Source organism: Carcharhinus amblyrhynchos, chromosome 2 (genome assembly GCF_965287045.1).
Source record: "Carcharhinus amblyrhynchos chromosome 2, sCarAmb.v2.hapA, whole genome shotgun sequence".
NCBI lineage: Eukaryota > Metazoa > Chordata > Chondrichthyes > Carcharhiniformes > Carcharhinidae > Carcharhinus > Carcharhinus amblyrhynchos.
In genome coordinates, this window is record NC_137325.1 from 16,468,688 (window position 1) to 16,496,581 (window position 27,894).

Here is a 27,894-nt window from a genome sequence, read left to right on the forward strand (position 1 = left end):
AGCAGTGCTAACCACTGTACCACCGTGAAGCCCTTACAATACAAGGCTGCAGAGAAGGGAACAGAGCAGTTGGGTTGAGTTTTGGATTGGTCTAGTCAGGAGTTGCAATGGACACGATGGGCTTGATCGTGTTGTAAATCGGTAGCTCTATGACCTAAATTAATGGGCAGATTTTCTTGATAGGACAGACGCACGAGACTTACGTTTTCTAACAAAAATAACAGACAGAAGATCAAGGAAGGTGGGTTTCTGAACTCCTACTGCATGTTCTGAGTTGGAAACGTCAACGTTTAAAGAATTCGAGGCGGCACGGTAGCACAGTGGTTAGCATTGCTGCTTCACAGCTCTAGGAACATGGGTTTGATTCCCGGCTTGCGTACTGTCTGAGTGGAGTTTGCACATTCTCCTCGTGTCTGCATGGGTTTCCTCCCACAGTCCAAAGATGTGTGGGTTAGGTTGATTGGCCATGCTTAAAATTTCCCCTTAGTGTCCTGTGATATGTAGGCTAGAGGGTAAATATATGGGGGTAGGGCCTGGGTGGAATTGTGGTTGGTGCAGACTCGATGGGCCAAATGGCCTTTTTCTGCACTGTCGGGATTCTATGATAAAATTTTACTCAATTCAAAAACTTTCTTTGCAAAAATTATGAGGACAATATATTTAAAACGTGTCCCTGCAGACTTTCACTCTAATGGCAACTGTTTCATTACCATCAGTTTTCTTTCTCCCCCATCCCCCCACCCCCCCCCCCCCCCCCCCCCCGCCCCTCCCCACCGTCCATTCCCCACAATCCTATCATTTATTCTATTGGCCAGAGGATCCAAAAGTTATTTATGGATTTATCACACAAAAGGAGACTCTATGCATCTGTGGCAGGAGATAGCTTTAGATTTTTTTTTTGCAGAGCTTGAAAGAGCTAAATAATAAATCTGCTCTTGCGTTTTTGTCAGCTTATCTGATAATGGTTTTGAATAATTTAACTTGCTCGTGGAAAACCGAGGTAAAGTGTGGGAAAAGCAAGGCCCCAGAACTATGTAAAATCAAAACGGGTGAAGAAGCTGGGAATGCGAAGAAAGAAATGCTGGAAAAACTCAGCGCGTGGGATTTTCTGGTTGTGCCCGCCCCAAGATTGGAAAATCCCACCCGAGGTCAATGCGTGGACCTGTCCTGCCCGCTATAACGGTGGGCGGGATGAGAAAGTCCTGCTCAGTATGTCTGTCCGCATCCAAAGAGGGGTCATATGTAGAGGATTTTCCCGGCCATTCATGCCGAGTGGGATTTTCTGGACCCCCTGCAGTGAATGAAGATTTGGCTGAGCGCCAAATTCTCCATCTTTGCCGGCAGTGGGGCGTGTACACCTGGAAAATTCCAACTGCTGGCTTGAAGCATTGGGTGGAATTTTGCCATTTTTTCTGGCAAGGTGTCATCTCAGGCCGGAGAAGTAAAGGATAACCCGACGATAACATTCACAAGTTTTCATGTCATATTTGTTTACCAAATTATGAGAGGCATAGATAGGGTAGATTGTGAGAATCTTTTCCCTATGGCAGAGGTGTCAAAGACCAGAAGGTGTAGGTTTAAGGTGAGGCGTAAATGGTTTCGAGGGGAACACTTTTCACCCAGAAGATGGCAGAAATATGATACACACTGCCTGAGAGGGTGGTGGGGGAAGGTACTCTTACAACATTTAAGAAGCAGCTGGGTGAACACTTAAATCCCCAATGCGTAGTAGGCCAAGTGCTGGTAAGTGGAATTAGTAGGGATTAGTATTTGGTGGTTGGCATAGACATGATGTGCTGAAGGAGTTATTTCTAAATTTCAGGGAATACAACCCTGATTTATAGAAACCATACAATGCAGGAGACCATTTGGCCGTATGATTCCATGAAGTTAGGTGTGGGATTTTCCAGCTGTGGTTGCCCCAAGACTGAAAGTTTTCACCCAAGATCAATGGATCTTTAAATGGTGTGCCCAAGTTTCTGTCTCACCTATTGAAGTCTGGTGGTGGCGTTTTTCCGACTAGTAGATTCTTAATTCCAGATTTTTTTATTGAAGTTAAATTCCACCATCTGCTGTGGCGGAATTCGAACCCAGGTCCCCAGGACATTAGCTGAGGTTCTTGATTACAGGTCTAGCAATAATACCATTAGCCATTGCCATAGGTGATGGTGGTGGTGGTGGTTGGGGCGGGGGGGGTGGGGGGGTGGGGGGGGGGGGTGGTGGGGGGGTGGGGGGGTGGGGGGGGGGGGGATGGTGAGGTGGTGGTGGGGTGAGGCGGGGGGGGAACGGACAAGAAAATTTCTCCCTATGGTTCTATTTGACTACAAGATGCTCATCATATAACAGGCATCCACCATATTCATGTTGGAGGGATGTAATTATGTGGAATTTTAGAATTTTAATACCCGTGGCAGGTGGGATGGGAGAATTCCTTTCCGGGGTGGACGTACAAACTCCACAGAGACAGTGACCCAAGGCCGGAATTGAACCAAAGTCCCTGGTGCTGTGAGGCAAAGTACTAATTACTGTGCCACAGTTTCCATTTACAAAGGCAAAGTTTAGTATAACTATTGCTCTCTCTAACTACAAGTTCCTGTCACCCACCGCCCCTCTGTTGTCATAACTTCCTTCAGGTTGGTTTCATATCACTGAATTCAACACTATGCCTATTCTGTGTCTGCAGGTCTTGTTCACAATGTTGAGCTTTAAATTCTGTCACTGCTTTTTATTTATTCATTCATGGCGCAAGGATGTCGCTGGCCAACCAGCATTTATTGTCCATCCTTAGTTGCCTGAGGCCAGTTGTGATCAAACACATTGCTGAGGCTCTGGAGTCACATGTTGGCCAGACCCGGTAAGTTCAGCAGATTTCCTTACCTAAAGGACAACAGTGAACCAAATGTGTTTTTCCGACTATTGACAATAGTTTCATGGTCATCAGTGGATTCTTAATTCCAGATTTTTTTATTGAAGTTAAATTCCACCATCTGCCATGAATTCGAACCCAGGTCCCCAGAACATTAGCTGAGGTTCTTGATTACAGGTCTAGCAATAATACCATTAGCCATTGCCATAGGCTCTCTGACCTTAACGTCTGAGCTCAGGTGACTAAAATGCTCACGGTTTTCCCACCCTGATCTAGTCGTCTTCAATTTATATTGCAAAATCTCTGACTTTTGGCTTCCGGCCACTTCTGCTCAATCTAATGACCTTCAGCTTTTGACAGCAACAATGTCTAGTTGGGGATCAAAGCAAACTTTGCCCAGCAGAGGTGAATTAAAGAATCTATTTGCTATGAATAAAAAAATGGAAGAAAGCTAAAGCTCCTTTACTATGCCCAGGATGTCTCAAAACACTTTGCAGCCAATAAAATACTTTTCAAGTGTGGTCCCTGTTGTAAACATAGAGAATGGCGTTCTAAAAGTCTTCATAACATTTTAAAAATGCAATTTGAAGACTCAAAATTTTATTCTGTACGTATAAAATGCAGCCTTCAGGTCTGAGCACTTTGGGGGAAACAGATAAACTCAATATGATTGAGAAGAATCTTGGCTAGGCCAGATTTTGCTGATGGTTGTTATTGTAGTTTCCCTGCAGATTTTAATTCCCTGCAGTTGAACATAATGAGGCAACTTTGTGTGGTGGGAACTGCACATTCTTACCCTGCCCTGATCAAGTCTCTTGACTTGTACTGAAAAGGGTGGAGTTTGACCTTTTTTTGCAGTGTGTGGCAGTGGACAGGAAAAGCCATTGGTACCATTATGGCTTTTTCTACCAGATTGTTTATTCATTTTATTTACTTATTAGTGTCACAAGTAGGCTTACATTAACACTGCCATGAAGTTACTGTGAAAGTCACCTCGTCACCACACTCTGGCGCCTGTTCAGGTACACTGAGGGAGAATTTTTAGCATGGCCAATGGACCTAACCAGCATGTCTTTCAGGCTGTGGGAGGAAACCAGAGCACCTTAACTCATACACGTCACCGCTGTGAGGCATCAGTGCTAACCGTTGTGCCACCATGCCATCCAGTCTGAAAGACGTGCGGGTTAGGTGCATTGACCATGTTAAATTCTCCCTCAGTGTACCTGAAGAGGCACTGGAGTGTGGTGACGAGGGGATTTTCACAGTAACTTCATTGTAGCGTTAATGTAAGCCTACTTGTGACTAATAAATAAAACTTTTTTTATTTTAATTTAAAATATTTGTATGTGTATTTGGTGGCTTCCAAAATCACATCTGCTCCAGAAAATGGCATTGGAGAAGGGAATTCAAATTTCCTGTGGTCCTTATAATGTAATGTCGGCTTCAGAAGAGGCGCATGAGCATCCAAGGCTTCCCGACCCGTGAAAAGATCAGGTAAAAATAGTGTGGTGTTGGAAAGACAAAGCAAATTTATTTCTGTAGCCAAAACAAAATCATGGTTTTAGGATTCCTGCCTGAATTCTAGTTTCTATTAGAATCATATAATCCCAGCAGTGCAAAAGGAGGCCATTCGGCCCATTGAGCCTGCACCGACAACAATCCCTTCCAGGCCCTACCCCCATAGCCCCACATATTTATCCTGCTAATCCCCCGACAGCAAGGGTGGGATTATCCTGCAAAACTGGCCTCACAAGGTCAAAGTTTAAACTAAGCAGAATAGGCATGAAGCAGGTGGACAAAAAAGGGAGAAAATGATGTAATAAAGTACAAGGAGGTTTGGACAGGAGACAAAAATTCAATTCGGAAGGCAATGAGCAGCAACAGAATTGAACGATTAAGCATTATCAAAAAGGAATATCAAAATGTTTGATAGGCACATAAACAGCAAATAAATAGCAAAGGGTCATTATAGGATACACAAGGTGAACTCACAGGTAATGAAAGCAAAATGACAGAACTGCTTGAATAGCTTTACCTCAGCATTTACCAGGGAGACTAACAAAGTAGAGGTGATATTCAAAAAGAGATTTTAAAACATTAAAAAAAGACCTTTGAGATAAGTGTGGAAGGATTGAAGAAATAATTGATGAGCTCATCAGACTTTGGAGAGGATGAAATGTCAGGTCGAGGTGGATTTCACCACGCATGTTTCAAAAAAAAGCAAGAGAAGAGATAGCAGAAGTGTACGTGTCTAAAAATTCATTAGAAAAAGGGATAGTTCCCCAGGACTGTGAGATAGTGAGTGCTGTTCCTATGATTCATAGAAATCATAAAACAGAATCCCTGCAGTGTTGAAGGAGGCCATTCAGCTCAGTGAGTCTGCGCTGCTCTCCGACAAAGCATCTTACCAAAGCACACCCCCTGCTCTGTCCCTATACTCCACTAATCCCCCTACTCTGCAACAAAGGGGCAATTTAGCATGACCAACTCATTTAACCTGCACATCTTTGACTCTGGGAGGGAACCGGAGCACCCGGACATAACCCACGCAAACATGAGGAGAACATGCAGACTCCACACAGACTGTCAACCGAGGCTGAAATTGAACCTGGCTCCCAGGCGCTGTGAGGCAATAGTGCTAATCACTTTACAAAAGGGAGATAGAAAAAGCTCAGAGAACAATAGCTTAATGTTGGTCAAAGGAAAATAATGGAATCTTTACTGCAAAAGATGCAACAGCAACTGTGGACGGCACTGTGGCACAGTGGTTAGTACAGATGGCTCTCAGTGGTTAGCACTGCTGCCTCACAATGCCAGGGGCCCAGGTTCAATTCTGGCCTCGGGTCACTGTCTGTGTGGAGTATGCATATTCTCCCCCTGTCTGCGTGGATTCCTCCGGGCGTTCCTGTCTCTTCCCACATTCCAATAATATGTGGGTTAGGTTAATTGGCCATACTAAATTGCCCCTCATTGACAGGGAGATTAGCAGGGTAAATGTGGTTACTGAACAAGGTCAGGGTGGGATTGGTGTCGATGTGGACTCGAAGAGCTGAATGGTCTCTTTCTGCATAGTATGGATTCTATGATTCTATAAAAACATCCAGAAACCGAAAACAAAATGAAGAACGTTCATCAGTGATTACAAAAGGAAGATCATTCTTGACTGAGTTCATTAAATGCTTGATGGAGGAACAGGAATAATTGCCAAGGTTATTGCAAAAGCCACAATGTGAGCATATGGCTCAGTTGCTGTCATACTTGCCTCTAAGTCAGAAGACTCTGGGTTCAAGACTGATGTGGAGATGCCGGCGTTAGACTGGGGTAAACAGTAAAAAGTCTGACAACACCAGGTTTAAGTCCAACCGATTTATTTGATAGTAAACTCGCAAGCTTTTGGGGTTTGCCCCTTTGTCAGGCGGATGGAGAGTTCTGGCCTCAGACAGAGCATATAATAGCACAATTTGCAGATTACTGATTAGAATGCGAGTCTTTACAACTAACCTGCTATTCAAGTCTTAAAGAGGCCAACAATGTGAGTGGAAGGAGCATTAAGCACAGGCTAAAGAGATGTGTATTGTCTCCAGACAGTACAGTAAGTGAGGTTTTGCAAACCCAGGCAAGTCATGGGGGTTACAGATAGTGTGACATGAACCCAAGATCCCTGTTGAGACCGTCCTCATGAGTGCAGAACTTGGCTATCAGTCTCTGCTCAGCGACTCTGCGCTGTCGTGTGTCGTGAAGGCTGCCTTGGAGAACACTTACCCCGAAGGTCAGAGGCCGAATGCCTGTGACCGCTGAAGTGTTTGCCAACAGGAAGGGAACAGAATTGTTTGGTGATTGTCAAGCGGTGTTCATTCATCTGTTGTTGTAGCGTCTGCATGGTCTCCCCAATGTACCATGCTTCGGGACATCCTTTCCTGCAGCGTATGAGGTAGACAACGTTGGAGGACTTGCAAGAGTGTGTACCGTGTACCTGGTGGATGGTATTCTCACGTGTGATGATGTCATCCCTGTAGATGATCTGACATGTCTTGCAGAGGTTGCTGTGGCAGGGTTGTGTTGTGTTGTGGTCACTGTTCTCCTGAAGGCTGGGTAGTTTGCTGCGAACAATGGTCTGTTACGGCCAGTGATGTGGGGGCCACGGGGCTGGCCAGCGATTGGGAGGCTGGCAGTGTGGGTCTACTGCGCATGCACCAATCTCTGCTAAGACAGATTGGCGCATGCGCAGTGGCCCGCTCAGCACTCTGCTGCCGGCTTCTCCAGTGGAAATTGGACCCATCCACAGATTTTTATCGAGGTTCACGCTCAGGCTCTCTGTGATGCAGAATGTGGGAGATTCATTTTGAAAATCCCGCTGAAAAAAGCAACAGGATTTACTCCAGTTTTTATGTGAATTCGGCGCTTCGCATTTTTTCAGGAGAATTCTGGCACTGCTTTCTCTTGATCTGTTTTAATGACTCAGGCCAAATGTTACGGCCATTCAAGCTGGTGGGATTTTCCCATCCTGCCGCAGCGAATGGAAACTTGGCTGGATGCCAAATTCTCCGATTTCGCGGGAGCATAGCGTGAATGGCCGGTAAGATTGCACCCCTGGATTCTGATTTTCAGGGCACAATTTCAAAATTTGCTGATGACACAAAAATTAGGAAGAATTGAGAGCTGTGAGGAGGAAAGCGATAAACTACAAAGGCTCATGGTCAGGTTTTTAGAATGGGTGAACACATGGCAGACGGAATTTGATGCAAGGAAGTGCAAGGTAATACATTGTGATAGGAAAAACAACAAGGAAAGGCAATCTAAACAAAGGGGTAGAACTCTAAAGAGAGTGCAGGAGCAGAGAGGGTTGGAGGTACGTTCGTACAACTCATAGAGGGTGGCAGAGCAGGGTGAGAAAGTGGTTGAAAAGGCAAATGGTATCCTGAGTTTTATTATCAGAGGCAAAGGGTGCTAAAACAATGAATTTACCTTTATAAAAGACAGGTTTGACCTCAACTGGGGAATTGTGTCTAGTTCGGAGAGCTATGCTTAAGAAAGGATGTGCTCCGAAAGCTAGTGGCTTTTGCTACCAAATAAACCTGTTGGACTTTAACCTGGTGTTGTGAGACTTCTTATTGTGTTTACCCCAGTCCAACACCGGTATCTCCACATTAAGAAAGGATGTACAGAAATAGAAAAGATTTACAAGACTGTTTTTTGGGGAGAGACTTCAGAACACATGGATAGATTGGTGAAGCTGGCCCTATTTTCCTCAGAGAACAAAAGGTTAAGAGGAAATTTGGTAGAGGTGTTCAAAATCATGAGGGTAAGACAGAATGGATAGAGAAAAACAGTGCTTGGTCATGGAAGAGTCAAGGGTCAGAGGATGCTGAGATACGGTGATTGTCTAATGACAACCAGTGGAGACATCAGGACAATTGTTTTAACACAGGAAGTGGTTAGGATGCAGTGCATTGTTGGAAAGTGTGGTGGAAGCAGATTCAACTGAGGCATTTAAGAGGGATTATTAACCGAAAAGGAAGAATGTGCAGGGCTATAGGGAGACAACAAAGGAGCGACACGAAGTGAATTACTTCTTCAGATGACAACACAGATATGATGGGTAAAAAGCCTCCTCCAGTGCTGTCAACATTATCTTATTCTATGACTTAGTTCTGTATCAAAACCTCATGGCCTTCACTTCAAAACATTAAGCGTAGAACCACTTTCGTTATCAGCCTGCCACAATTTGTCTTTTAGAATATCAGGGAATTAATTAATTGAAAAAACTTCTTTCTTCCTCTGAGTAAAATATCCACTACACTGCTGTGCACAATAACATGGCAACCATTTACAGTACAAATTCTACATTATCATCTTTTCTTTGTTCCCAAGCCTTATGTAGATTTCTAATTACTTTCGCACTGTGTGAAAAATCTTCTAGTGAATGTACCCCATACAAATCTCAATCGTATAACCTGCACAACATGTAAATATCAATCAGTTCCAAAGAAGCTCAGTGATGCCAGGTTCAGCCCAGAGGGATACAATGAACAACACAAGCAGATTATCTGGCCATTATCTCATTCTGATTTGTAATATATTCTGTAGATGTGGGATCTTTCTGCTGCTGTTCCTACATAACGATAATGATTACCCCCCCCACCCCAAATTTCCTGCAAAGAACATTGGGACGTCTTGAGTCTCTGAAAAGCATTATATAAATGCAAATACATCTTTCTTTTTATCAGGAGTGCAGGTCACAGAGCCAACTCAATAGGGCAGCATGGTGTCAGTGGTTAGCAATGCTGCCTTACAGCACCAGAACCTGAATTCCATTCCCAGCTTGGGTCACCGTCTGTGAGAGTCTGCATGTTCTCCCTGTGTGAGTTTCCTTCGGGTGCTCTAGTTTCCTCCTGCAGTCCGAAAAATGTGCTGGTTAGGTTGGTCATGCTAAATTCTACCTCAGTGTACCTGAACAGGTGCCGGAGTGTGGCAACTAGGGGGTTTTCATAGTAACTTCATTATAATGTTAATGTGAGCCTACTTGTGACACTAACAAATAAGCTTAATGTTAATTTTGGAGTCCACAGCACAGAAAAGACTCTTTGGCCCATCATGCCTGTGCCAGTCAAAAAACAAACAGCTAATTATTCTAATTCCATTTCCCAACATTTGGCCCATAGCTTGGTATGCCTTCGCATCGCAAGTGCACATCTAAATATTCCTTAAGTGTTATGAAAGTCTCTGCTTCCATCACCTTTTCAGGCTGTGGGTTCCAGATCCCCATCATCCTCTGGATGAAAAAATTTTTCCTCACATCCCCTCTAAACCTCCTGCTCCTTAGTGTAAAACTATGCCTCCATCAAGGGAAAGAATTTCTTTCTGCTTACTCTATCTATGCCCCCCAATAATTTTATACATTTCAATCATGTCTCTCCTCAGTCTCCTCTGCTCCATAGGAAACTATCTCAGTCTATCCAATCTCTCTTCATAAACAAAATGCTCCAGCACAGGCAACACCCTGGTAAATCTCCTTTTGCATCCTTTCCAGTGCTATCACATCCCTCCCATAATGTGGATTCCAGAACTGCACACAATACCTTAGCTGTGGCCTAACCAACGCTTGAGACAGTCCCAACATAATCTCTCTGCTCTTAAACCCTATGCCTCGGCTGATGCATGCAAGCATACCATGTACCTTTTTCATCATTTTACCCACCTGCCCTGCTATCTTAAGGGACTGGAGTACCTGCACACCAGTCTGTGACCTGTGTACAGGGAGCATAGCACTGCTGAACGTACCCTGGACATACTCATAAGCTTTGCCTGGCTGGTTCCTGAGCTTTGACACTGGGACGAACACTGGATCCTTTATGGGGCTTTATCAGTGCTTTTCCAACAAGATCCACTTGGATGACCATATAGTTAACAGTGATGTTATGAGACCCCAGTTTTATGAGAGGATACATCAAGGAACATGCAGACAGAAACATGTTATATTTGGATGAAAGCTGATAAGAATGGAAACAGAAAGAGAATGGATTAGCAGGAATGAGATTTAAACTAAAAAGCAGGTGAATAGGAGTATAAACAAAATAGAATTTGTGACAATTATTGACTAATCTTATTACTTCCAGTGAATTCAAGAAATTGGGAAGAAAAGCATAGCCTGTCACTTTGGTCTGGTCTTGGTATTCTATTCTAGGTTCACCAGGATTTAAGCTCAGCAATCTTCACATTTCCAAAATATGCAGGTTTTAAGCACACTACAAATTACTTTGTAATGAATATGAACTAGAGATGTGAGGTTACAAACAAATTGATTAAAGAGCAAAGCCTATAAAACATGATGTAATAAAAGGACACCGCAAAGTCAATCTCCAAGAGCTCACTGAGCTTTCCGAGGCAGATTGTTCTAGTGAGAGGAATGCAATAATTCAACACTTGGGTCACAGTCTAGTGACTCAAGATTCCCACTACAGTGGATGCTGATTTGGAAGCAAATTAAAAGAATTGGGCTTAAGTGCGAAATGAGGAAATGCCAGATGAAATAAAACAGAAACTCCTTCAGATTCATGTGTAGAAGCCCTGCATCATCTGTATAAGTTCGACTCTGGAAGATATTCCAATCTTGTCATTCAACAGTGAAAATCTAATTGAAAGAATTGAGCTAAAGGATTGAAGTGAACATTTATCTACACAACAGTGATCATGGCACTCCAAAAGTAATTTGGAGTGTGAAGTATTGAGAAACATTTCAAAGTGATAAGGTCCCATGTAAAAGTGTGATTTATTTCCACGCCAACCTCGGAACGAAACTTGAAGGGAATATTTGATCCAACAGCACACTAGGTTGAGGGACCCATTCTAAATTCCCCGTTTCTAGGAAGTGGCAGGAGAAAGTGTGAAGAGCAGGAATGTGGCTTGGTTCATACCTTGCAACGATGAAAGAAATTGGATGGTTGAAGGCCAACCATCTCAGCTCCAAGCACACTGGCAGATGGGATAGACCATTCAGTTCTGAGATGAGAAACTACCCCTTCACTCAAAGGGTAATGAATCTGTGGAATTCTCTACCACAGGGGACTGTGAAGGCCAAGTCACTGAAATGTATTCAAGAAAGAGATAGATTTTGATTTAGATTTTAATGGCATCAAGGAGAAAGTGGGAATATGGCATTGAGATAAAGGATCAGTCATGGTCATGTTGAATGGCAGAGCAGGCTCGAAGGACCAAATGGCTTACTCCTGCTCTTAGTTTCTATGTTTTTATTAGAACTTTGGTTATTTTTATTTAATGGCATTTTAATTCCATAAGCAGAAGGCAGCAAATTCAGTGTAATTATCAGAAGAGAAAACACACGCTAAAAAGTCCTACTTCATGGAGACCTGCTGCGTTTCTTCATTCACACAGTGCTATTAGCCCTTGCTTGACAGGTTCAACTTGAGCTAGAATTACCACATACTGGTTTATGTGCAAAAAGAAACTCAATTATGTGCAATTTGATTATACTAGGATTCATCTCCTGGGAGTGGAAGCAGAGAGGCAATGTACCAGTCGTAAGAACAACATTGCACCAGGAAACCTTTTACAGAGTTGGAAATAAATCTCGCAGGTGCACAATTATTACATAAATATAATACTCCCTAAACAAATGTTCATTCAGATTCTTAAATAGCTCTAAACTTGGGTTGGATTAAATGTGTTCCGCATTTTATTTCCCCATTGCTTTATTTAGATTGCTGGGTATTGTGGGAATTACTTACATCAATACTCTATGCAGTGTAAAGGCATGTCCAGAGAAGCCAGGCTAAGCACTCTTTTAGCAAGTCCCCATCTGAAGCTATGATCTGATCAGGTTTCTCATGCATGGTTATAAGTAATGAATTGACATAATGTTGCTCAACATCCTCATTCTCCTCACTGAACGAGACCTAACAAGTACTTTCTAAGGGAGGTTTGTTGGTAAAAGGAGCAGGAAGACTAGTTGATTTGATTTATTATTGTCACCATGTATTAGTACACAGTGGAAAGTATTATTTCTTGCGTGCTATACAGGGAAAGCGCACCATTCACAATGAAGGAAAGGAGAGGGTGAAGAATATAATGTTACAGCCAGAGCTAGGATGTAGAGAAAGATCAACTTAGTGCAAGATAGATCCATTCAAAAGTCTGACAGCAGCAAGGAAGAAGCTGTTCTTGAATTGGTTCGTAAGTGACGTCAGATTTTTGTATCTTTTTCCTGACGGAAGAAGGTGGAAGAGAGAATAGCCAGGGCGCATGGGGTCCTTAACTATGAGAACAGTTAGGAATAAATTGGATAGATTATGACTCTGAGTAGCAGAGGGTAGAGGGACATCTTAGGGAAGGGGGAATATTTTCAGTCGCAATTAAAATGTACCTTGAGTTTCTAAAATGTCATTTTTTTAGATGACAATTGCAACATCAGTGCATTTCCTAGTGCAGTAAGCAGTCTCACAATACCAGGCTAAAGTCCAACAGGTTTATTTGGTAGCACGAGATTTTGGAGCACTGCTCCTTCATCAGGTGAGTCCTAGTGCATTATATTGACGAGCTAAGGCTGATGAAAGCCAGTCATACTGGTTTGTTTTTTAATGTCTGAGAAGCAGTTTACATCTGATTTGATGCAGTGTGAATAAGTTCTCCTCTGTATGAGAGGTACATGTGCTGAGTAATTTGCATGCTTGCCTCTGCATGAGGGGTAGAGACACTGAATAATTTGCATTTTTGAAAAAAGAGGTTTTAAGGAACAAACTGATAATGTTGTCAGCCTCGGTTACTTCTGGATCCAATAATGCACATTTGTACTCAAAGTAATTTGAGGCACAGATCGAAGAATTAAGGATTTCATAAATGCCTGTGGCACCACATAGATTAATGCTTCTAGAAAATGCTGACAAATTCCTACATAACTCGAATATTGATTCTTCAAAATGAACCTCAGACATTCGGAATGAGAAGGTTCCTTAGGCATACAAATCAAATCAAACTTGACAGAGGAGAAGAATGTGCCTCTTTACCATCCCATCCACCTTTATAATGAAGACCAGAGTAATGGGAACATATGAATTTAGAATTGGTTATTCTGAACTGAGATATCTGGCGGGAGGGATGTTCCCTCCCCCTTTGAAGCATTTCTTTGGGGTGCATGGGGCGGGATGATAAATTTTGTTCTCTCCCTCATGGCACTATCTAAACAAACCAGAGGAGTTCCTCCAGATCAATATTTAACCAATATTATTAAAGACAGACTATCTGGTCATTATCTCATTCTGTTTTTGGTACCTTCCTGTGTGCAAATCAGTTACCGTGTTTCCTATATTATAACAGTGGCATCCTTCAGTCGACAGTCACGTGCTTTGGGATGTCTGAGTTCATGAAAGGCGTTACGTAAATGCAGATTTGTTTCTTCCATTTTGCCAATCTCCAAAAGGTCGTGAATGTAGCCCAATCCATCACACAAACCAGCCTCCCATCCATTGACTCTGTCTACATTTTCTGCTGCCTTGGCAAATCAGCCAGCATAACTAAGGACCCCACACATCCCAGACATACTCTTTCCCACCTTCTTCCATCGGGAAAAAGATACACAAGTCTGAGGTCACGTACCAACTGACTCAAGAACAGCTTCTTCTCTGCTGCCATCAGAATTCTGAATGGACCTACCTTACATTAAGTTGATCTTTCTCTGCACCCCAGCTAAGACTGTAACATTACATTCTGCACTCTCTCATTTCCTTCTCTATGAATGGTATGCTTTGCCTATATAGCTCAGAAAAAATAATACTTTTCACTGTATACAAATATATGCAACAATAATAAATCAAATCAAATCAAATCAAATCAATTAACTGAATTCCCTCAATCTAGTAATTCACGAACTGGCATCAGATGACATAACCAGGAAAGCACTTAGTTGTCATAATAACCCAGCTTGCTCATTATCATGCCTCAGGGAAAGGAAAGTATAACACTTTCACATTTTGCTTCAATACTCCTCCGGTTCCATGAATAAATGCCAGCTCACCAAAAGAACATACAAACAAACATATTAGATCACATATTTGCAATGAAGATGATGCCACTATCAGGGTGTGCCCAGGCAATGTATGAATTAACAATGAACATCAGAGATCCACCTCCTGAGCAATAAACTAATATCTATTGATTCCTGCCAACTGATTGTGCATGGCTAGAATATCCTCGATTGGGAGACACTCAGGTACATTTCATCCTACTTTGTACATTTATATGTATGAGTTGAACTCCGAACTACTGCCAAAATATAATTAATCCCAGTGCAAATATCTCTGGCATTTACAAAAAAGTGGCAAAAAGTAGCACAGTGGTTAGCACTGCTGGCCCACGGCTCGAGGGACCCAGGTTCAATTCTAGCCTTGGGTGACTCTCAATGTGGAGTTTGCACATTCTCCCCATGTCTTTTTAAAGTTGATTTATTAGAGTCACAAGTAGGCCTTACATTAACATTGCAATTAAGTTACTACAAAAATCCCCTAGTCACCACATTCTGGTGCCTGTTCGGGTAGACTGAGAGAGAATTTAGCATGGCCAGTGCACCTAGCCAGCACTTCTTTCAGACTGTGGGAGGAAAACCATGCAGACACAGGGAAAATGTTCAGAATGCACACAGACAGTGACCCAAGCTGGTATTCGAACCTGAGTCCCTGGCGCTGTAAGGCAGCAGTGGGTCACTAACCACTGCACCACCATTTGCGTGAATATATTCAAGCCAGAGATTAATAGATTATAGGGTGAAAAAGGAAAGTGGTGGCATAGTGGCAATGCCAATAGACTATTCATTAAGTGAGACAAACTCTTGGCCTCTGCGGACATGGGTTCAAATCCCACAATGGAAGCCGGTGGAAGTTAAATTCAGTCAATAACAAATCTGAAATTGAAACCTTGTCTTTGTAACAGTGACCATGAAACTGTCATCTACTGTTGTAAAAAAACCATCTTGTTTAGTCATGCCCTTCTCTGGAGAAAAGGCGCCATCCTCACCTGGTCTGGCCTAATGTGACACGAGGCGCACAGCAATTTGGTTGACTCTTGACTGTCCTCTAAATGGCCAAGTGGGCAATATAGCTCGAGGGCAATTAGGGATGGGCAACAAATACTGACCTTGCCATTGATGCTCACATCCCATGAAAGATTGCAAAGGTCTAAAGGGATCCAGGGATGTTGGGATAGGCTAAGAAAGCGGCGCTGATGTAGATATAGAAGATCAGCTGTGATCTTATTGGTTGACAGAGAAAGCTTGGGGGGGGGGCGAGGTGTTGGTATGGAGGTTTGAAGGGGGGAGGACATGTATGTGTGATCTATCTCTGCTTTTATTCCTTCTATTCTTATGTGAATGAAGTACATCAATATTATGTGCACGTTGCCCAGAAAATTGTAGAGAGGATAAGATATCACATGAATGGGATATAGAGCATATAGAAGAGGAATTGTAAGTTTAAATTCCTTGTGTAAATGAAGAAAATGTGATGGCCAGTGAGAAGTTTGATTTTTCTCAAGCAGGACATTACGATTGTCACAGAAAGCCTGAATATAGACCACAAGTATCATTGCAGATCAAGTGGAATGAAAGCCCTTGTCGTCTTGCTGTGTTGGAGTGTACCTTGTTAAATCATTGTCTTTACCATTTTTGAAAGTCCGCTCTGAAGTGCAACCCTGTTGACTCCTCACGTGAAGGTGTCTGCTCATGCGGCATGTATAATCCACAGGAAACCAGCAGAATATCTTTCAGCTTGCTAGCTAAAAGCAAGAAGTTGTCTTGTTTGCTTGTTTTATATATATATATCTCTCTGGGAGCTGAAGGTCACTCGTCCTTTTTACCCTCAAATGTTTTCCAATCCATGACAGACAGTGCACATTCATTTAACTTTGCAGTAGAATTCAAGGCTCTTCTTGCTAGAATTGGTATTTCACTCTGTTGCCACACATGCCATTTGCACTGTTGGATTATAAATTAGAGTAACTCCATTCTAAGAGTAGACCAAATATAATTCACCAACTAAATAATGACTCACACCCTGTGGGACATTCATCCCATTCTAACAGGTGGGAAATGGGCATGCTTCGTCGACCATTATGCCCCATGCAATTGAAGTCAACAGGAGTAAAATGAAGCATGATATGAAGGGGGCATCTGACCCAAAGCTTTATTGCCCACATCAACATCGCCATTTTATGGCCCATGTTTTGTTCTTGGGTTACATCAGCACCCGGCATAATTTGGGGAGACAATGGTGCACCGCTATTTTGGAGTGGGTGTATTCCTCTGTGGTGAATATCAATGATGTGGAGATGCTGGTGCTGGACAGTGGTAAACACAGTAAGAAGTCTCACAGCACCAGGTTAAATTCCAACAGGTTTATTTGGTAGTAAATGCCACCAGCTTTCAGAACGCTGTTCCTTCGGCAGGTGACTGGAGAGTTCACTCATCTTGATGAAGGAACAGCATTCCGAAAGCTGGTAGCATTTACTACCAAATGAACCTGTTGGACTTTAACCTGGTGTTGTGAGACTTCTTACTGTGAATATCAATACCAGAGGCAGCTATGTATCTTTGACATCCCACGTTGCTGTGGATGACGAAGAAGCATCTTGAAGCTCCAGCAGCCAAAATGTCGGTTGCATCAGGTTAGGTGCCGTTTCTGAATCAAGATTCTCCTTCTGCCACCAACCCCCCTCCACCTCTCTCCATCTACCCCAACCCCAACAGCATCCCCCCCCCACCAACTTAACAAGATGGCACCCTGAGAGAGGGCTAGAATCTGTCTGAAACGTTTTCCCCCAGCTGTGAAGCAAGGGTTAATAGTCAATATTTGTGTTGGGCGTGGCTCCTTTCCACTGAGGATCTTGGGAAAAATTGAGAATAATGGCGAAGCTTTCATTCCATGCTGCTTGCTTAGAAAATTGCACAGGTCTTGAAAACTTTAAAAGGTTTATTTTCTGCCTAAAACACATATGCACTAATCACAATACCACCATTAAATTATTCATTATGGCCAAAGATTAAACTCATTTTGCTTTTCGACAACGTTATTTTTACTTGAATTGCTGACAGTTCTAATTGCTACAAAGGGAGACATCTGCATGTTAAAACTTGCCTGCTTAATGTTGTTACAGCTTGAGAGCAGAGATTTGGATGTAAGAATATTCTGTGATGACACAAGATTCTTCATGGTGACATTGGGCAGAATTTATTCACCTATTTGCCCATGGGTTGTCTGTGTCTGATGGTTTTCAAATACGCAGGCTCTCATTGAAGTGTAAGACTTCTTTTATATAACAGAGGCTCAGCTATTGTCAACCAAACACAATAGGTTGACATCTCTGGAAATAATTTGGCACAAATTCTTAAGTGCTCCAAAAATACTCTGAATACCAAAGACTCAGGAAGAGAAAGAACTGTTGTCTATGTGTGAACAGTTAGCAGAATTCCAATGCTTTGAATTTTACTTTATTGACGGTAGCAGTCTAATTGGACACATCTCTACCTCTTCATGCAGTTCGAGTAGAAACTCCAAGCGTCATGGGGATTGATGGTCGTGTCACTAAAGATAATGCTTTAAAGCTTGGTAGATAACAACCAAGAGGTTGTAATTTTGTGTGAAGCGGTAAAGCAGAAAGGAGACTTTAAGTAGGAGTGTAAGATTGTGTTCAAGTGCAGTGCAGAGAGGAATCTAGCAGTTGTTATGTGGCAGAGAAGAGGTATAACATTACAGCACAGATACCCGTGAGGAGCCAGCCACAAATTGGAAAGGAAAATGCCTACAGAACAAGAAAGAAAATTGCAGACAAAAGCTTCCCAGATATTCCCCAGACACTGAGATTATTGCTTTACAGAGAAAGATGGAACTGCTTCAATGCAATATTTAAACAGCTACTTGATCGAACCAGTTGTACAATTTTTATTTTAACGTTGTACACACTTAACAAGAATTGCTTTGTTACTTTGTTACATCTGAGAAATGTTTGCCAAGTACATACTGTAGCCCGCAAACCTGAATATATAGAGCTGGAAATTCAATTTTTAAAGCCTAGTTTCAGGTGGGCGAGAGGTGATAAGAGAAGGTGACAGTATGATTTCATAAGGCAATACTGACCAAAAAATTGAATGAAAACTGTCTTCATTAGAAACCGGTAGACTTTATGACAAACTATCAAGGCTGAAAGTGACAATGAACCTAGTCAATAGCATCCTGCTGCCTTGGTGAAGCAGCCAGCTTAATTAAGGACCCCATGCACCATGGACATTCTTTCTTCCACCTTCTGCCTTCGGGAAAAAAATTCAAAAGTCTGAGGACATGTACCAACCAACTCAAGAATAGCTTCTTCCCTGTTGCTGCCTATGCGTGAATGGGCCTACCTTGCATTAAGTTTCTCTACACCCTAGCTATGACTTTAACTCTACCTTCTGCACTCTCTCATTTCCTTCTCTATGAACAGTATGCTTTGTCTGTATTGCACGCAAGGAACAATACTTTTCACTGTATACTAATACATGTGACAATAATAAATCAAATCAAGTCAAAATCAAAAGTAATTTTATCTTAACTTGCTGAGTTACATATTGATCTGAATGGATGAAATGCTGGTTGCATACGAGCCCAATTACTACTCTCTATTGACTAATGTAGGGTCAGATTGAGCTGGTTATAAATCAATGTTGTATCAATCCCATTAGTTTTCTGATGGCTGAGTAAAGTTAAAGGTGTCCCCAAAGTACCATGCACAACTTCCACAAGTTACCAGCCCAAACCCAACCTCCAAGAATGGTGCTATAAGCAGGACAATGAGATCCCTGAGATCTGAATACAATCATTCTGATCACTTAAGGAATGTGGCTGTTTCACATGGTGCTTTGAGTATCATCTGTCCTTAACTCATGAACTGGAGAAAAACCAAGCCCGCTACATTGTTTTAAATTTGTATGCCTCTAATTTTGATGTGAATGGTGTTATCCTGAGCTAGAATATAATTAATCCTATATTATTAATTGACTCTAAAACCAAATCATTGTCTCTTTTGTAAGGATCATGTTGCCAATAATCTGTCCTTAATTACATTGAAGTGTAATACAACCAGCACTTGCATATATTATGTAGAAATATGTCTCAAAGTAATTGAGAGAGGAGTAAGAAAAAAATGATCCTAAGACAAAGAAGTAACATTCACAATGACATTCACAATAAAATGAACAAATGCGAGGCAAAGTCCATTTGATTTGATTTGATTTATTATTGTCACATGTATTAGTATACAGTGAAAAGTATTGTTTCTTGCAAGCTATATAGACAAAGCATATTGTTCACAGAGAAGGAAAGGAGAGAGTGTTATTTAGTGTTACAGTCATAGTTAGAGTGTGGAGAAAGATCAACTTAGTGCAAGGTAGGTCCATTCAAAAGTCTGATGGCAACAGGGAAGAAGTTGTTCTTTACCTGACCCCAGACTTTTGTATCTTTTTCCCAACGGAAGAAGTTGGAAGAGAGTATGTCTGAGGTGCATGAGGTCCTTAATTATGCTGGCTGTTTTTCCGAAGCAGTGGGAAGTGTAGACAGAGGCAATGTATAGGAGGCTGGTTTGCTTCATTCATGATCCTTTGTAGTTTCTTTAGCATCTCCAAGAAGAGAGAATCCAACCATCTCCCCTTGGCATTTGATAGCTTTACCATCACTGAATTCCCTACCATCAATGTCCTGGATATTACCGTTGATCAGTAGCTGAAGTGGATCAGCCACTTAAATAGTGTGGCTACAAGACCGGGAGAAGCTGGGAATTCTGAGGTGAGTAGCTCACCTAATGAATTCCTGAAGCCTGTCCATCTTCGATAAGGCAAAGAACAGAAGTGTGATGCAATAATGTTGTGGTGATTATCCCTTTAAGGATCATGTTGAATCAATAAGGATCAATCGGCAAGTAAGGGTCACATGATCTGGGGAACCAACTGGAGAGCAGGGTTTCTGTACTCAGAGTCATTCTGGGATCTGACAGCAGCCATGAGGCTGCAAGCCCCTATATTGTTTAACAAGTAAATAAATGAATGTGCTTTCCCTAACTGGTGAACGAGTATCTTTACAAGCGTTCACTTGCCTGGATGAGTGCAGCTGTATTAATGCTGAAGAAGCTTGACATCATCCAGGACAAAATAGCTCACTTAATTGGTATCCCATCTACCATCTTAAATATTCGCTTCGTCCACAACCGACACAGAGTGGCAGGAGTTTATATCATCGGCAGTAACTGAATAAGAGGCGGTATGGTGGCACAGTGGTAAACACTGCTGCCTCACAGTGCCAGGGACGTAGGTTTAATTCCAACTTTGGGTGACTGTCTGTGTGGAGTTTGCATGTTCTCCCCGTGTCTGCGGGATTCCTTCTGTGTTTCCTCCTACAGTCCAAAGATGTGCAGGTTAGGTGGATTGGCCATGTTAAATTGCCCCTTAAAATCTCAAGATGTGTGGATTGGTGATAGTAAATGCACAAGGTTATGGAGATGGGGCGGAGGGGAGGGTGTGTGTGGGATGCTCTTTCACAGGGTTGGTGCAGACTCAATGAGCCAAATGGCCTCTTCTGCATTCTAGGGATTCTGTGAATCATAAAACGCAAAGTTTCTACCTCCTCTGGGACTGTGAAACCAACCTTAGCCATATTTGTATATCTTACTGTAAAAAGATTGCAGAGTATGTCATTCTCTCACTCATACAATGCTCAAGAATAAAGAATTTGTTTGCATATAGCATTTTCAGTAAAAAGTAGTTCCATAAAAATAATGAAAAATGTAACCGCACAAACAGCAAACATTTCTGTGCATATCTAATGCAAACACACTCATTGATCTGGCTGCGCCAATATTCAGGCAACTCTTTTTTATTGATCAAGAAAATAATGTTATTCTTAATGCGCAATTAATATGAGAATCCATTAATCATCGTAGCAAGATCTGTCATTTCTGTCAAAGTCTCAATTCAACTGCTTCAGATACACGAAAAGAAAACAACATTGCTTAACTTATTAAGTATATCATCTCGTCAAAGCTTTATCAGCTCCAGTCAAACCGAGCTGGTGTCCTTGTGAATTGTATGACGAGGGCTTTGGATAAGGCTTCAACCTAAAGGATGAGAAAGGGGTGGTTTGAGGGAATTAAGAACCAGGATGACAAAGAGAAAAGCCAAGGCAATAGAGTAGAATAGTGTAGCCCTAGGGACAAAGAAAAGCAGAATGAGACAATGGGGCAGGGATTGTGGCTACTCCATTACTTAATGCATTTAAGGTTGAGGTAGATTTTTTTTGGTTTTAAGGGATCAATGATTATGGGGAATGGGCGGAAAAGTGCAATTGAAACTGAAGGTTAGCCATGATCACATTGAATGGTGGAGCAAAGGGAGGCAATGGCCTAGTGTTATTATCGCTAGAATATTAATCCAGAAACTCAGCTAATGTTCTGGGGACCTGCGTTCGAATCCTGCCATAGCAGGTAGGGGGATTTGAATTCAATACAAAAAGTCTGGAATTAAAAATCGACTGATGATCATGAATCCATTGTCGATTGTTAGATAAACTCATCTGGTTCACTAATGTCCTTCAAGAAAGGAAATCTGCTGTCCTTATCCGGTCTGTCCTATATGTGACTCCAGAGCCACAGCAATGTGGTTGACTCCAACTGCCCTTGGGCAAATAGGGATGGGCAATAAATGCTGGTCAGCCAGTGACACCCATGGTCCCACGAATTAATAATAAGAACAAGCTTGACAGGTCATATGGTCTACACCTGTTCCTATTTCTCATGTTGTTAAAAGTCTTTGAACATACGCTCATTGTTATGTGCTTGCTTTTATTCCTATTGCCTCACTGGAGCTATAGTGTATTAATGTCTGTACCAGAAATGATGCAATAGACCTAGCATGGGGAACAGTGAGCGAAGAAACAGCCATGGAAGAGGTTACGCACCATTAGTAAACCTTTGTTCGTTCTTAGCCAAAGTCTGTCGCATGTGTCACATCTCCCATATACAACACTCATAACCTGTTTATCGTCTCTGTCTTTGACGAGTTGTTATTATATAATGGAATGATGCTTTTAATGGTTGATCGATTCTCAGAACCCAGACATTTCCTGTTCTGAATGACATGATGATGTGTTTTTTCACTCTGGAATTATAATTTCTTTCTCAAACCCATAAGACCAAAAGGTATTGCAGCAGAAATAGGCCATTTGGCCTATTTGGCCTATAAATAGGCCAATTGGCCTATTTGGTCTGTTCTGCCATTTGATCATGGCTGATAAGTTTCTCAACTCCATTCTCCCACTTTTTCCCTGTAACCTTTGATCCCTTTTAAATCAAGAACCTATCTATCACAGTCTCAAATACACTCAATGACCTGGTCTCCACAGCCTTCTGTGGCAATGGATTCCATAGATTCGCCACCCTCTGGCTGAAGAAATTCCTTCTAAAGTAAAAGTAAAAGTTTATTTGTTAGTCACAAGTAGGCTTACATTATCACTGCAATGAAGTTACAATGAAATTCCCCCAGTCGCCACATCCCAGTGCCTGTTCAGGTCAACGCACCAGAATGTGGGAGGAAACTGGAGCACCCGGAGGAAACCCATGCAGGGACGAGGAGAACATGCAGAATCCACACAGACAGTGACCCAAGCCGGGAATTGAACCCGGGTTCCTGGCGCCTGTGAATCAGTATGCTACCATGCCATCCCGCATTGTTCCTTTACTTTGAGGCTGTGCCCTCAGATCCTAGTTTCTTTTAATAACGGAAACATCTCTCCCATGTTGACTCTATCCAGGCCTTTCAATATTCTGTTAGTTTCAATCAGATCCCCCCACCTGCCCCCTTCCTTCTTGCATTTATATTTCTCAAAATTCCACTTTATTTACTCAATTCCCAACTCTCCTCAGAATGTATTGCAGTTTCAGTTAACTTGGGTTCAGCCAGTAATTTTGGAACTCCACTTAAACTACCCTTTGCAAATGAGTTTCTGGAAGCGATCCCAGGGGAGGTTAAATCCAATTCCATTGATCCTGATTGGAGTTATTATCATTGTTAACCATTGCCTGACCAATTTAAAACTAAATTTAATTATAATTTCCTGCTGTATCCGATGGATATTCCCTTTGCGCCTAACAACATCAGAAATAAAAAGGATAGTTAGTCTGATGTGCTCTCCCCTTTGTCTAGTCCTAGATAAAGGGCATTCTCACAACATTGCCCATCATTTTGTCAATCATTTCCATTTCCTCTGTCAATTCTGAAATCTACTCAATTTTATCCCTAGGTGCTTCAGACAAGTTCAACTTCATGTACTAAGCAGACACTATTTGAAGGGAAATGTTACCCTTGGAAAGTGCTCAATTCTCCAGTAAGAATCAACATCAAAAGTGGTGAAGTTTCTAGGTGTCCAGATCACCAACAATCTGTCCTGGTCCCTCCACGCCAATGCTACAGTTAAGAAAGCCCACCAACATTGATAGAATAAAGGTGCTGACTCATGGGGAGAGGGCGGGAAAGTGGAACTGAGCCACAACAGATCAGCCATGATCTTATTGAATGGCGGGGCAGGCTCGAAGGGCTAGATGGCCTACTCCTGCTCCTATTTCTTATGTTCTTATGTTCTTATGAACAAGAACATGAACACACAAACAGGCTTGTTTAGATGGTTTGTCCAATCACAATTTGGACTGAATGATTTTATGGGTCTCAGATGGCTTCCAACAGTGTTCATAAAAACATAGAAACAGAAGATAGGAGCAGAAGGAGGCCATTTGGCCTTTCGAGCCTGCTCCACTATTCATTATGATCATGGCTGATCATCCAACTCAATAGCTTAATTCTGCTTTCTCCCCATAACCTTTAACCCCATTTGCCCCAAGCGCTATATCCAGCCGCCTCTTGAATACATTCAATGCTTTGGCATCAACTACTTCCTGGGGTAATGAATTCTAGGCTCACCAGTCTTTTGGTTGAGGAAATGTCTCCTCACCTCCATCCTAAATGGTTTACCCTGAATCCTCAGTCTGTCCGTGGTTCTGGATTCCTCATCCATCAGGGACATCCTCCTTTGCATTTACCCTGTCTAGCCCTGTTAGAATTTTATAAATCTCTATGAAATTCCCCCCTCAGCCATCTGAACTCCAGTGAAAACGATCCTAACCTAGTCATTCTCCTCTTGTATATTAGTCCTTCAATCCCTGGAATCAGCCTGGTAAACCTCTGCTGCATTCCCTCAAGAGCAGGAAAATCCTTCCTCAGAAAAGGAGACCAAAACTGCACACAATACTCTTGGTGTGGCCTCATCAAGGCCCCGTATAATTGCAACAACTCATCCACACTCCTTAATTGTGTTTAGTTAAAGAAGCTAAAGAAACCCTGTATTTAGTTAAAGAAACTACTAATTAATTAATTATAATGGAGACATTTAACAGATTTTCACAAATATAAAGTTATTTTTTCATGGCTAGAACTGTTGCAGTAGTCATTGTTAAAGATCCACTTACACCTGATTGAACATAACACTAAGTGGCACGGTGGTTAGTATGTTGCCTCACAGGGATTCGAGTTCAATTCCTGACTTGAATCTCTGTCTGTGTGGAGTTTGCACATCCTTCCTATGTCTGCATGTGTTTCCTCTGGGTGCTCCAGTTTCCTCCCACCATCCAAAGGTGTGCAGATAAGATGGAGTGGCCATGCTATATTGCCTCTTAGTGTCCCTAGATGTGTAGGCTGGGTGGATTAGCCATGTTAAATGCATGGAGATAACTGGGATAGAGAAGGCATTTCTAGGATTTTATGGATTCTGTTATTACTGTTTAGAGATCACAGGGATCTGAGAACAGAAAGGGGAAAGTTTTCCCCACATCAACTGATCTGGGTGCTTGCTGGACTAAGGTGGTGGGTTCACACTGCAGCCTGTGGCAGGTCAGTGAGTGACAGACTGCAACTTCAGGTTTTGCAGGTTAATCATGTTTATCACACCCGACTTCAGCAAGTGTAGTGGAGAACATGCCCCTGTCCACATCAATGGGGATGAAGTAGAAACGGTCAAGAGCTTCAAGTTTTAGATGTCCAGATTATCAACAACCTGTCCTGGTTGCCCCATGCTGACACAATAGTTAAGAAAGCCCATCAACTTTCTCAGAAGACTAAGGAAACTTGGCACGTCAGCTACAACTCTCACCAACTTTTACAGATGCACCATAGAAAGCATTCTTTCTGGTTGTATCATAGCTTGGTATGGCTCCTGCTCTGCCCAAGATCACAAAAAACTACAAAAGGTCTTGAATGTGGCCCAATCCATCACTCAAACCAACCTCCCATCCATTGACTCTGTCTACACTTCCTGTTGCCTTGGCAAAGCAGCCAGCATACTTAAGGACCCGACGTACCCCGGACATTCCCTCTTCCATCTTCAACTGTCAGGAAAACGTTACAAAAGTCTGAGGTCACGTACCAACTGAGTCAAGAACGGTTTCTTCCCTGCTGCCATCAGACCTTTGAATGGACCTACCTCGCATTCAGCTGATCTTTCTCTACACCCTAGCTATGACTGTAACACTAAATTCTGTACTCTCTCCTTTCATTCTCTATGAATGGTATGCTTTGTTTGTACAGCACGCCAGAAACAATACTTTTCATTGTATACTAATGTGACAATAATAAATCAAATCAAATAAAATCAAAATGCGTTCAATCAAGAGACCACGGCCAACTTCAGAGGGATAGTGGTGGAAAACACCGACTGCTCATCACCCACAAAATCAAGGCCACGTGCCTTGTTCCTGTTTGGTAATATTACTTTAGATTCTTTTGACTGAAATGAATCTGCTCTAAAAACAGAGTTTTGCGTCACCTGCAAAGTTTCAGCTTAAAAAGATCATGAATATATATTGAAAGGAAAGATATGTCTTACTTCACAGTGTTTTCCACACTGATTCATTCCTATTCAGAAAGAATTGCAGTAAATTCAATCGGCATGACCTACCTTTACAAACCTATTTTAGCTCGGATTGTTTATCTATAGCCCAAGTCGAATCCCTTGAACTGTTTCCTTTATAATAGAGAGAATTTTCCCCCTCTCACAGTTAGATATCACTCTCACAGCCCAAGGATAATGCACAGATCGCTTTAAAGAAAACCATTTGAATGACAGGAGTTACAAGCCAGGCTTCTGATGTAACTCTCATGTTCACTGAACGCTGAAATATCTCTGCAACCACACCCATTATCTCTAAACTCATTTATTTAAATGCCATTAAATGTTTCGCATTTTGACCTGGCACATTCAGAATTAAGAGCTCCAGTATTTTTTTTAATGACCATTTCATTACTTGCTCTTTATTTATTCTAGGGGGTCTGAAGTACTCCGCAGTCACAGGCTCAGAAACTCTGGGAAGATTCCAAATGGGTGATTGTCTCCCTTTTAAGAAATCCACAATATTGTTGTGCCATCTCACAATCTTCATCCTGAGCTTGCTGCAGAGAGGGTCCAATTGACCTTCTAAATTCCTTCCATTGGTCGGAAGGAGCATTTTTATTGCAATTCAGCACTCCCTCCCATTGCAGTGGAGAAAATGGTTACACCAGCAGAATCGTGAACTGAAACCTGTCCCATGGGTCATGATGTGAACAAGAAGAATTCCTTTAATGCAGGATTTCTCCTGGAAAACCATGTGGCTATCCCTCGCACTCTTCTACTCTGTCCATTTGGGAAAGAGGGTACACATTAATCTGGCACATCACTACGTTGAGGCTAAAACCATCAAATTTATTTACCAGTGAAACAATTAGGAAAAATACCATCTGAGTTCAGTTGTACAATCCTTGATTTTGTTCCAGATACAGAGTTTAGAAGGTTGTTATGCCTTGAGACTGTCTCTTTAACTTAGGGTAAAATGATGGAACAAACGGGGGAGGGGGGGTTCACATGAGTTGTTCTGAATTCTGTCTGACAGTAAGTTCAGCTGGCTTGTTAAAAGGTAAATAATGGCATGGGATGTCTTACTGGGAAAGGGGTATGAGATATTCACACCCATAAACAATCGCTAGGCCAGCTGTGCTGACAGCGGATAGTCTCCGGGGCTGAGAGTTCTGCAGATTCTGCAACTTATTCAACAACGTCCTGGTTGACCAGACCCACAAGTTAGAGTCATATACTGGGATTTTAGCACCTCGCCAGCCTGAGGTTTGTAAGGTCCCACCTGAGGCCAACGGACAATGCCACTCTGTGAGACTCACCCACCCCTATTCCTGGACAGATGTGCCAGTAAAATTCTGGGCATAGAGTCATAGAGGTTTACAACATGGAAACAGGCCCAATTTGTCCATGCCACCCAATTTTTAACCATTAAACTAGCCCCAATTGCCCATATTTGGTCCATATCTCTCTATACCCATCTTTCCCAGGTAACTGTATAAATGCTTTTTAAAAGACAAAATTGCACCTGTCTCTATTACTACCTCTGGCAGCTTGTTCCAGACACTCACCATC